The sequence below is a fragment of the Phocoena sinus genome, chromosome 3 (assembly GCF_008692025.1).
Source record: "Phocoena sinus isolate mPhoSin1 chromosome 3, mPhoSin1.pri, whole genome shotgun sequence".
In the NCBI taxonomy this organism is placed as follows: Eukaryota; Metazoa; Chordata; class Mammalia; order Artiodactyla; family Phocoenidae; genus Phocoena; species Phocoena sinus.
In genome coordinates, this window is record NC_045765.1 from 156,453,444 (window position 1) to 156,466,017 (window position 12,574).

The 12,574-nt window shown below is 32.5% G+C and overlaps 1 pseudogene; it reads left to right on the top strand.

Annotated features, from left to right (window-relative positions):
• Positions 1–388: 388 nt before the first annotated feature.
• On the top strand, positions 389–1,022 carry LOC116752238 (annotated as a pseudogene).
• Positions 1,023–12,574: the final 11,552 nt, after the last annotated feature.

Sequence of the window (12,574 nt, forward strand, 5' to 3'; positions counted from 1 at the left end):
GAGAGAAATGGTCACAAGAAATATTTTAAGAGATTAAGGTTGAGAATTTTTTAAATATTTAAAAACAAACAAACAAAACCTCCCACAGATCAAAGAAGTTCAAAGAAACCTGAAGTGTGATAAATGCAAATAAAAACACAGCCAAGTACCTCATACTAAAACTACTGAAAACAGGCTTCCCTGGTGGCGCAGTGGTTGAGAGTCCGCCTGCCGATGCAGGGGACACGAGTTCGTGCCCCGGTCTGGGACGATCCCACGTGCCGTGGAGCAGCTGGGCCCGTGAGCCATGGCCACTGAGCCTGAGCATCCAGAGCCTGTGCTCCGCAATGGGAGAGGCCGCAACAGTGAGAGGCCCGTGTACCGCATAAAAAAAAAAAAAAAAAAACTATGGTAAAATGGATTCTAAGTCGCTAATGATTTCAGAAGTTATTCTGATGGTGCAAGTCAGTAAGTAGGTTCTGAACTCCACCAAAAAGGTGAATTACCTTCAGAATTACAAAAGATTTTTGACAAAGAAATGCTGGATGTTAGTTAAAGATTAAAAAAAAAAAATGAGCTATGTATGTCAATGAAGACTGTATTCCAGCCCTTCTCAGGGCAGGATCACAGACTGGGAAGTGCTACACCAAAATTTTTTTCTAAAGCAAAGAGTATTGAGGATGAGAATAAAGACACTCTGCCTGTTGTCTAATAATCTGGAACATTTCACTAAAATACAGATCTGGTTAGCCAAATGGAAAAAGATCTTCCAGAAATTTTATATTTCCTGTAGGCATTAATAGCTATTCATTTCCCTCTAAACACTGCTTGAGCTGCATGTCACAGGTTTTGGGTAAGCCACATCAAAGACTTCATTGGAAAATACCAAGGGTCGCAAAGAAGTCCTCCCTTTCCCTGGCAGTGCCACTTCTTTTCTCAAATTGCTAGATGAAACAGTCACACTAGAAGAAGCAGATTTGTACAATGTTGCAATCATTGAGAGACTCCAAAAAAGAGCTGAACACTTTAGAGAACTTTCATAGCATTAATTTTTAATGGACTAAGTGGGAAATTTGGAGAGGAATGATGATTGTAAGTAAACATGCAGACCAAAATGCATTAAGGAAAAGTCATATTCACTGGACCTTTGATCCAGGTCGTATTTTACTGTCCTCTGATGAGAGTTCTAAAAATAAGTACAAGTTAGCAAAGTTAACTATGACTGGAGCTATGTTCCTGAAATTCAATGCATTTTTCCACATTTTCAAATATCATTTAATCAACATAAGGTACACTTTAGTAGCTATATAATTAAGAATTTTAACATCATATAAATAAGCAAATATGTTTGTATTATGATTCATTTAAAGGCATATCCATTACTTTCCCAAACAGCAGTGATTTTTTAAAATGTTAGCTGTCTCAGATTTAAAAAGAGCAATGAATTTTTAAAAAAATGTGCGTTGCACGTTAAAAGCATCAATGTCATTATTTTATAACTGAGATATAATCAAAAGACTTCAAGACTCTCTTTTCACCTTAACTATGACTAAACTTCACAGTGTGTTCAGTTTTCATTCTGTAACATCAAGATATACTCAAACATTAATTTGGCAACTGTATCTAGGATGTATATATATTTAAGAATAAAATTTTGTAGCTTATTAAAATGTCAAAAATAATAAAAAACATAAGTATATTAGTTTATTATATAAAATGCCCTGCACTGGATGACTTAAACCATAGCAATTTATATTCTCACAGTTCTGGAGACTGGAAGTTCAAGATGAAGGTGCAAGCAGGGGAGACGGTTCCTCCCATGGCCTTTCTCCTTGGCCTGTACATGGGCATCTGTTTGCTGTGCTTTCATATGGCCTTTATCCTGCGTGTGTACATCCCTGGTATCTCCTCCTTTTATTATAAGAACACTGATCATCATAGATTAAACTCCCACCCTTATGACATCATTGAACCCTAATTACTACTTTAAAGGCTTTATATAAAAATACAATCATATTGGGGATTAGGGCTTAAACTTATGAGTTTTGGGGGGACACAATTCAGATTATAGTAGAGGTTTTACAGCATATATAGAGGTAAAATAAACAACAACAAAAGTTGAAAGGTAATTTTGAAACGTATGATAGATAAAATTTTATGAAACATTAAAATAGTTTAAACAGAATGTTCAAAGTTAAAGATCAATATTGCATTTTTAATGCAAAACACAAACATACACACACATGCATACATGACAATAACAACAAAGATGTAACAAGATAAAAAAAATTTTTTTAAAAATATTTAAGTCACCCACAATTTAAGGAGAGAACAATGGACGAACAAGGATGAGACAATCAAAATCACATAGCAGTATATTAGACTTAAATGCACACATATGAATAATTTACATTACATGTAAATAGACTAAGCACTTCAATTAACAGGGAGGCATTATAAGACTGGATAAAAATAGCGAGATTCAACCATATGCCACTTATAAGAGACTTGCTGTAAATATAAAAACACAAACAGGTTGAAAATGAGAGAACGGACCTATATTTATTATTCATCCATTATGCATGTGAAAGGGACATATATCTACCATGCATTCATTAATCATAAGAAAGCCATTGGTGATGCTCTTAAATGAGGAAAAATTTAATTCAAGGTTATAAGGTAGGGCCATAAGCTTAAAAGGGTCAGTTAATTAAGAAGATATCATCCTAAATGTGAATGCATCCTGTAACAAAGCTCCCAGTACAAAAAGAATACCAGTAAAAATCAATGAAATAGAAAACAAACAAAAAAGAGAAAATCAGTAAATGAGAGAATGACTAAAGTAAGAAGTTGTTTCTCCAGAAATATCTATAAAATTCATGAACCCCTAGCAAAATAATGAAGAAAAAAGGAAACACACACACAAAAAACAGATTACGAATGTCAAGAATTAAAGCAAAAACCACCTACTACATATCTCCTAGATTAAAAATAACAAGTGGTATATTGAAGACATTCTAGTGCCAATAATTTGAAATCCAAAATGGAAAAGAAAAAAAGTACTCTAAAAGACACACATAACCAACACCTATTCAAGAAGAGTGGATACCTAAACTATTTGTATGTCTATGTGAAATATTTAGTTCATAAATATCTTCCCACAATATAGCACCAATTCTAGTTGCTCCATTGATGAATTAAATTAGGCATTTAAACGAAGAAAGAATAGCAAGTTTTGTAAGGTTTTTCATAAAGCAGAGAAAGAAGTAAAGGTTTCTCACACTCATTTGGTGAGGCCACTACAACCCTGATAGCAAAACCAGACAATGGTATTGCCAAAAAAATTGCAGAGTAGTATGTTTTATGAAAACAGATGCAAAAGTCATTAAAGTATTAGTGAATCAAATCCATCATTCTAGGAAAAGGAAAACACAGTATTATCATATGAGGTGTATAACAAGGATGAAAGAACAGATTATCATTCAAAAATTACTGTTTCATACCATTATCAGATTGAGTGAATATTATTTACTTTAATAGAGGCAAGGAAAGTATTGACAAGGTAAAATACACATTTTTCATTAAATATGTCAGCAAATTATGAATGGAAGGAGGTTTCCTCACCCTGATAAAGGACACCAATGAAAAGCTCACAGCTAATATTTTAATGTTAAGTTGGGAAACTAAAGTAAATCCACGTCAGTTTAAGAAGAACTGACCTCTTACTGGTATATTTCTACAGTTTTTTAAATCTTCTTAAATTTATAACATCAAAGATTTATAGCTTAGAGTCTATAAAATCTTGCTGTTAAATTTGTGCTTTGGTATTAATTTTTGATGCTGTTTTAAATGTCAGTTTTAGTATTTCATTAATATACATAAATACAATTTATTTTTAATAGTAACTGTGTATCCTGAAACATTGCTATATCCACTTTTTATATTTTATTACTTTTCTTGTAAATTCTTCAGTTTTCCATGAATACATAATCTTCTCAGAATTCAGAGCTTTGTTTCTTCTTCCTAATAGCTATGCCTTTTATTTCTGTGTCTTGATATGCATTCATGAAAACTGACTGAACAGTACTTAATAGCTGAACATTTCACCTTATATAAATTATACTTTGATTTTTTTAAGTCAGCAATATGAAAAGGCATAAGTGAATAGAACACAGAAATTTAATTTTTGAATATGCATTTGTATTTTTTAATTTGATACTATTTGCAAACTACATCATAGATCTATTTCTTTTAAATGTAATTGAACACTTACTGCTGTGGTTGATTGCATCATTGGTCCCAAATCTTCACTTCTCTGTATTCATGACCTCTGCCATGTAACCTTGTAGTGTTCTTACACTCTGATTCTACACTTGTTTATGTGCATTGCTTTGGCCAGTAGAGGAAGGTGGAAGTTACATGGTCCTAGTTCTACGCCTAGGCCTCAAGAGGATCTGTGTGTTTGCACTTGTAGTTCTTCTTTGTATTCCCATCAGAACTTGTATGTGCTATCCTGTTGGAGGATGAGGAGCTTGTAGAGCAGATCTGATCCTACTAAGCCACTGCTGTCAAGACCAGCCTAGATTGGCTGAGAAGCAGCCAGCCCCCCAAAATATCCATCAGTGGTTCAAGATCATGTGAATCACCTAGGTGCCCTCAACTGAATCTAAATATCATACCAGCAAATGCTTATTATTTTGGTGGTTGGTATACATATTATCATGTCATTAAATAAGTGAAACACTGGTAATTTATTTCCTTGATTACAAGTAGCTTTTCTTTCCCTACATGATATTGGCTTTCAGAATATCAATGAAAACTATATTTGAATTATATGGCTATTCATGCTGCTAACATCTCACATACCTAGCAACTAAAGAACAGAAAAAAATATATTCTTAAAAAAATTAGACATGATGAAGAGCGGCCCCCACTTGCCGCAACTAGAGAAAGCCCTCGCACAGAAATGAAGACCCAACACAGCCAAAAATAAATATAAAAATAAATTAATTAATTTAAAAAAATTAGGAAACAGTGCATAAATATAAACATTTAGGACTTGCAACAAAACATTAAGAGGCTGAGAAATAATGTTTTACATTTTCATTTGGTTTTACATCTCTATTTTCTATTCTATAATATTACAACTAAGCAGTATATTATTTGGATTTTTATTCCATTCAGCTATATAAAATTCCTAATTCTAGAATAACATAATTGAAATATGTTGCTCTGAGTATCAGACAAGCTCAGCAGAAACTGAATCCTTTGCCTGCCTACTGTAGAAAAAGACTCATCTATGAATTTGGCACTGGCCTCAGGAGTAGAAAAGCACAGGTTTACTAAATGCAAGACAATCCCTGGTTCAGGTAAGGACAGGAAGGGAAACAGAGAAAGAAACAGAGAAAAATATATTTAAAGATCTATTAACTAGAGCAGCAGTCCCCAACGTTTTTGGCACCAGGGACTGGTTTCTTGGAAGACAGTTTTTCCACAGATCGGGGGGACGGGGGCAAGGATGATCAGGCAGTAATGAGAGCGAGGCGGAGCGGCAGATGAAGCTTCACTTACTTGTCTACCACTCACCTCCTGCTGTGTGGCCTGGTTCCTAACAGGTCACGGACTGGTACTGTTAGGTGGCCTGGAGGTTGGGCACCCCTGAACTAGATGATTCTAGTATGTCTTGTAAGACCATTTTTTAAAAGTCACTAAAAAACTACTTGTGTTTCAATGTGAATTGTGATATACATCTAAACATTACATTGAAACCCCCAAATCACCTGGCATAAATAATAGAAAGTGTTTAAATGTCCAATGATGTTGAGTAAGGAAAAAATGCTTTAAAATCTTATATTTAAATATAGTATCTATTTTATTAAGAAACCTTATATCATAATTGGCAATAAAGTTAAAAATTTTACAATAATTTTATCAATCTATTGCCAAATTCTACCTTTTTCAGGAAAGTTTACATATCTGTGTTCCATTTCATTTCATAGACTTGCTTATCATTTGTTTATTCAACAAACTGTTGAGCATCTGTTACATATGTGGCACCAATGCGATGTATGAGCTGTCAATTAAAAATATAAATGGTTTCTGAATTAATCATGATTAAAATCTGTTTTCAAAAGGTGAGTGTATTTTGGGAGGAGTTATAATAATGTTACATACCTTTCAAGTACAATAACATTAATATGTAAAATTGTATTAATCCTCCACAGAAACTCTATTCAAATGTCTAAGAATCTAATGAATCTACTATCTTAAATTGAGAAACTGGTTTACTCTGTTAGTGGTCTATTATATATTTAATACCTTTTCACTGTATCATAAAAGAATAATGTATACTAATGATTCCTACTGAACCAGAATTCTTCTAAATGGATTAATATATTTGAATACTTGAAAATGGCAAAATATTTTCTCTCATAGGGATTTACTATTACTAATACTATGTACATATACACAAGTGATTTTGGCTGTGTTCCATGAAAACTCTTAAAAACACAGTCCATAAGCATGGCATATTTGGCCAGTAGGCTGAAATTTGTGGGCCACTGATCTAGAGTACATTACATCCAATTTTTTAAACACAGTTCTTACATATTAATACTTTTACATAATCCAATTAAAGTGAAGTACTGAAGAAATGAAATTAAAAATATTAAATACAAACACAGGTTTTTATTTTCAGGATCATCAGAAAACTCTCTCAATTAGATATTAACATATAGAAATGCTCACTTTCAATTTCACGCTATCTAGGCAGAGCAGTGACAGTTATTGGACCAGCATGATCTGTGGGCCACACTTGAGAACCTCTGCTCAGAGCAAAAGGCAGTGCCTTGCGTCTCTCTAGATGAAGTCCATTGCTTCTAGACAACATTGGACAAGTACTCTTCACATCCTAGCTTGTTAGTTTTTTGTCTTTTCACATATATTTTTTAATGAAATACACTTACAAACATATGTTCAGCTCATTTAAAGGTAGTGAGTGTTCTTTGATATACTGATATGTAAAGTTATTAAAAAACATCTTTGGGGCTTCCCTGGTGGCGCAGTGGTTGGGAGTCTGCCTGCCGATGCAGGGGACGCGGGTTCTTGCCCCGGTCCGGGAGGGTCCCACGTCCCACGTCCCACGTGCCACGGAGCGGCTGGGCCCGTGAGCCACGGCCGCTGGGCCTTCGCGTGCGGAGCCTTGCTCTGCAGGGGGAGAGGCCACAGCGGTGAGAGGCCCCCGTACCGCAAAATAAATAAATAAAAGAGTAAAATTATAAAAAAAAAACAAACAAAAAAAATCTTTGACCAGAAACTGTAGTTTATCTCTGTCATTCATGTATTCACCATAAGCTATACTTTCTTTGTTTTTAAGCTTAGATTGATACCACCATTCCTCTTGGCTATCTCTAAACATGTTTTCACTACTTTATACCTATTGTTTAGCTTTTTCCCCAGCACAGGGTAGAAACACAAAAGCAACTACTGAACATAATCGTTAACCAATTGGACATTACATTTTTTTTTCTTAAAAATTATGTTAATCTTATAGGTGAATATATACTTTTTGAAAATCGAAGTATAAAGAATAAAACATTAAAATTTCACTTGATATTCCTTTCTATCTCTGTATAATTATATTTGACCTCTGTGCTTACCATTACAGAGTTGGTTGATTGGCTAACTTCTATTATTTTCTTCCTTTTGACCTTCAAAAACTAGACAGCCTGATTAGTGATAGCTGGAAAGATGCAATCTCTGCAATTATTTTTTTAAATCAACTCATGAGCAATATTTAATTTATCTGTATGGTAGTATCTGGTTCCTTGTGTGAATTGAGTAATTATGAAATATGCTTTGTTCTAGGCAGAATTAATACAAATTACTTATGATGGTAGAATGAGCAAAATGCACTAAAAGGGAAAGAAAAGTACAAAATCAATTTATCTGAAAGAATAGAGACTATATTTAAATTTAACCTCATTTTCCATTATATAATCTTTGATTACTTGAAATATGAAATTTACAATTATGAAGACAAATTGTTTTAAATAATAATTAGAGGCAAGAGTTTTTTGAAAAGCTTTAAGGTCAATAAAATGACCACAGAAAGGTAATCAGTGAGTTGTAAAAGGGTTAAAAAAGAGTATACAATTACAAGAGACTGAGGTTATAGAAGTTTTAGCAAGCATATTATAGAAAAAAATTGAGCAATTTACATTAAATAAAATTAAAGTAAAACATTTTATATAATTAAATTTAAAAGAGAATTACTGATGCGAACTCATTCTATTAAAAAATAAATTATTTTTGGCTTTGTAAATAACCTCATTGGCCTAGAGATTGGGCCAGTCTACCAGGTGCCAGTACTGTGGAATGATAATAAATGCATTCTAGTACCCATATTTTCACCAGTAATACTATTTCTCATTAACAATATCTAAACCTCCTTTGACAGTGCTGCTTCCATGAACTGGGATGCAAAAAACTCACTTTCCTTAGTATTTTTATAGGGAATATCACTAAAAAGTCAAGTATTGAAAATTCTATTATCTAGTCAATGAAGACATGAAGAAATTAAGTCAAGAAAAGGAGCTCATAATTAAAATAAAATAAATATATATTCTGAAATTAAACTTCTAAAATTTCTATCTTGTACCTAATATTCTGTGAGTTTCTTCAACTTCTGTTTGTGAATATGTGTGCAGATAATGAACTAAGCATATATCCAAAAAAGGGCAATTGTATAATTCACTGAGTTGTAAAAAGAACCCACAATACTAATATATTTTGAATAACTTGTTCTTTTATGATTACATGTTATTTTATGATTAAGAAAACAAACAATATTATTATTAAAAGCTAATCATATAATTAATCAAGATTTGGAAAACTACCTTTAAATAGGAGTCACAGAACCATTCTTGATTAACACTTTAATAGTTTACTGAAATTTCATATTCATATTTATTACCTTTCATAGATGTAACACTTGGCTAGGGGATTTGGAGAATTTTAATGTACAAAATACTATTTTATGGTGACAAGAGACTGACGATATAATAAAGAAGAGAATATATTATAATGCTGAATTTTTTTCTAAGGAGATTTTTTTTCTACATAGAAAATCTTCATGCAGAGACTGGCACCAAACTGGCCTTAACAATATGGGAAACCATACAGGAAATGATGGTGAACTTAGTTCCTGCTATCAGGAAGCTTACAGAATCTCTGCTATTCCTGCCCCCTTTTCTTAACCCTATAATGGCATGTATAAATGTTCCATTACATCGCTTTCAAAAAAAAAAAAAAAGAGAAACCAAGGATGAGACTTGAACCAGAAAGGAAAAGAGAAGGAAGAGCATGAGCTCATCCTGGTTAGATAACATTGTTAGAAATATTTCCATGAAACCAAAAAGAATTTCTCTTGTAGAGGCATGAAAGAAAGACTGGAACACTGGATATCAAAGAAAATTAATGTAAGACACTTGTGATTTGGTGGTAGCCATACACTAAGTAATAATAAGCCTGAAAGCAAATAAGTAAATTAAAAAATAAATCAATAAAAAGTTCAAAGTGTCAATTATCTTCAAAGTTCAAGAAACAATATTTTTTTTTAGAAAAGCACGAAAGAGGAAATAAAAGATTTGAGGTTAAGAAATGCATTCTCCAATTAGAAAAGAATCTCTAGGCAATGCAGTGCAGTGTTTTATCTTCCCATTGTTTTTGCTTTCATTAATGAGGATGCCATTATAGTAAATTGCCACTTATACAACAAATTATTTACAAAATTTTATAACAGTCTATGAATATGTTAGTAACATAATATTTTAAAATAATCAAAGAAAAATATCCAAGGTAGAGGAATCCAAGGATCAATTCATCCCCACTCCTAATTCATCTCCATATAAAAAAGTACCTAAACTCTTTTTCCTGTGCTTCTCATATACCCATCCATAACTTTAAATTATATGCCTATACTGCAATAATAAATTATCATTTTAAACACCTATTAATTTCCTATTGTAAGAGATGATGATTTATTTCTCTTACCACATCATACCATTTTCCCCCTCCTTACATCTGCAATTATTGTTAAATCACCACTGGGTTAAATCAATATGCAGGGCTTATTTTGATTTTAGGTACATATATTTACACTTTTGAGCTGCTCAGTGTATTATTGTTAAATTACCTTTCATGCACAACTTTTTTTTTTTTTTTTTTATATATATATCTCTTTACATATAGTTTTGCTCTATTTCCAAGAGAATTCTCTCTACATCTTCTCCAACCTCTCAGTCAAATTTCCACACTAACTTGTTGTACTACCTGTGATTTCAGTTTATTTTCTGGAGAAAAAAAGTTTAATGCTGCAATCTTTTCTCCTCACTCTAAGAGCCTAAGAGTGAGTTGCTTGGAAGGAAATGCCTGTTCCAGCATCCTGGGCATTTTCTTACTTTCCCAGATCTGCTGAGCATCTTCCTTTGAAGATGCTGCTCTATCTTCTTTCACTTTTTATTCTTTCATCTTAATTAGTTTAGCTTCCTAAGAAAGAGTACATGAGAGATTTTTGTGTTTTGTGTGTGTTTTATTTTGTTTGTTGAAATATCTATGCCTGAAATCTTTTTATTTTGTTATCCAATTTGTTTGATCAGTTGCCTGAGTATAGGATTCTAGATTGAAATTATTTTTCTGGGACATTAAAGAGAGTTGATGTCCTTTAAAGTTAAAATCACCTCATTATTCATGCTAGTATATCTTCTTTCCCAGTTATTCTTTTTTTTTCCCATCCAAATGTCCCCCAACCAATGAATGGAAAAACAAAATATAATATATCCAATAAATGGAACATTATTATATTGCTCTTCCCTTGTCCTTCTAACTCTTTCTTCTTTTACTGATATCTCTATCAATTATTTAAATCAGTGTTTGCAGTTGTAAGCTCAGCATACATAATGGCTCATCCAGCACAATTTAAGTGGTCATTAGTGATAACTTGAGGACATTTGCTACTAACTGATATATGAATACAAGACAATCATACCATAATGTTATATAATTTCATATTTACTAGGATAGCTTTAATCAAAGTGACAGATAACATGCGTTGGTGAGAATGTGATAAACTAGAATCCTCATATTTGACTAGTAGAAATGTAAAATGGTAAAGCCACTTTAGAAAAGTCTGGCAGTTTCTCAAAAGATTAAACAAAGAATTGCTACATGACTTCGTAATTCCTCTCCTAGAAATATACCAGAGAAATAAAACATATGCACACAAAGTTTATAGAAGCATTATTCATAACAGCCAAAAAATGGAAACAAGCCAAATGTCCGTCAACTGATGAATGGATAAATAACTTTTGGTATCTCCATACAATGCAACATTATTTGTTAATTTAAAGGAATGTAATACTGATACATGCAAGAATATGAATGAACATTGAAAACATTATGCTAAGTGAGAAGAGTCAGTTACAAAAGATCACATATTGTATGATGTCATTTATATGTAATGTCCACATTGACAAATCTATGGAGACAGAGAGTAGATTGGTATTTGCCTAGGACTGGCACTGGGGTGGAGGGTGACAGCTAATTGATCAGGAGTTTCCTTTTGTGGTAATAAAAATGTTCTAAAATTGATAGTGGTGATGATTGCAAGACTGTGAATATACTAAAAACACTGAATTATATACTTTGATAAATGAATTATATGGTATGTGAACTAAATTTCAATCATATATATATATGGTTGAATTCCTAAAATATATCTGAAAATATTTGTTTGAGACACACTCAAACTGACTTGAAAATAACAGCTTTCTGTAATCTTGTGTGACTTTTTCTGAATTTAATAAATTATTTTACCTTGGATAAAAAGCAGTAAGTGTACCAGAAATGACTTGTTATATTTGTGTATAATAAGCCAAATTAATAAGCTCACTTTTATACTCAAACACATGCCAGATCTGACCTTTCCTTCTGAGTTGCCAATTTAAGAAAAAAATAGCATTTTATTACTGGAATTCCTTGCAGTAATTGGACCAAACTTCTCATCTTGATTCTACCTAGAAATGATATGTCACTGAATCTTCATACTTTGAACACTGTCTGTGATAAAAGTGACTCATATGAACCACTGTACAGCAATTTTTACATTTAAATAATTTATGAAAATGCCAGTGGGCTTCTATTCCAAAGTGTAGTTGTCAGCACCAGAAAATAATTACAATGTGTTGAAAGATAATGAGCCACAGGAACATTTAAGAAACTTTTAAATTAGCATAGTTAAAACAATTTCATTCAAAGCCCAGTTAGAATTTAAGAACATTGTTCTAACTTGATTGTGCTATGATTGTAGTGCTTTCACCATTCAATGTAGATTAACATAATTTTGACATTTCATCGTAATAATTGTGAGCTACATTCTTTCACAAATCACAGAAGCACCTGTTTCCTCCTTCTATCTATAAAGAAAACAAATTAACTAGTTTGAACCAAGTGAAAAACATCCATTTCCGTCTCTTATAATCTTAGAAACTGGATTTATTTCTCAAAGTGAAATTATTAGGGCCATAATGAATAAATT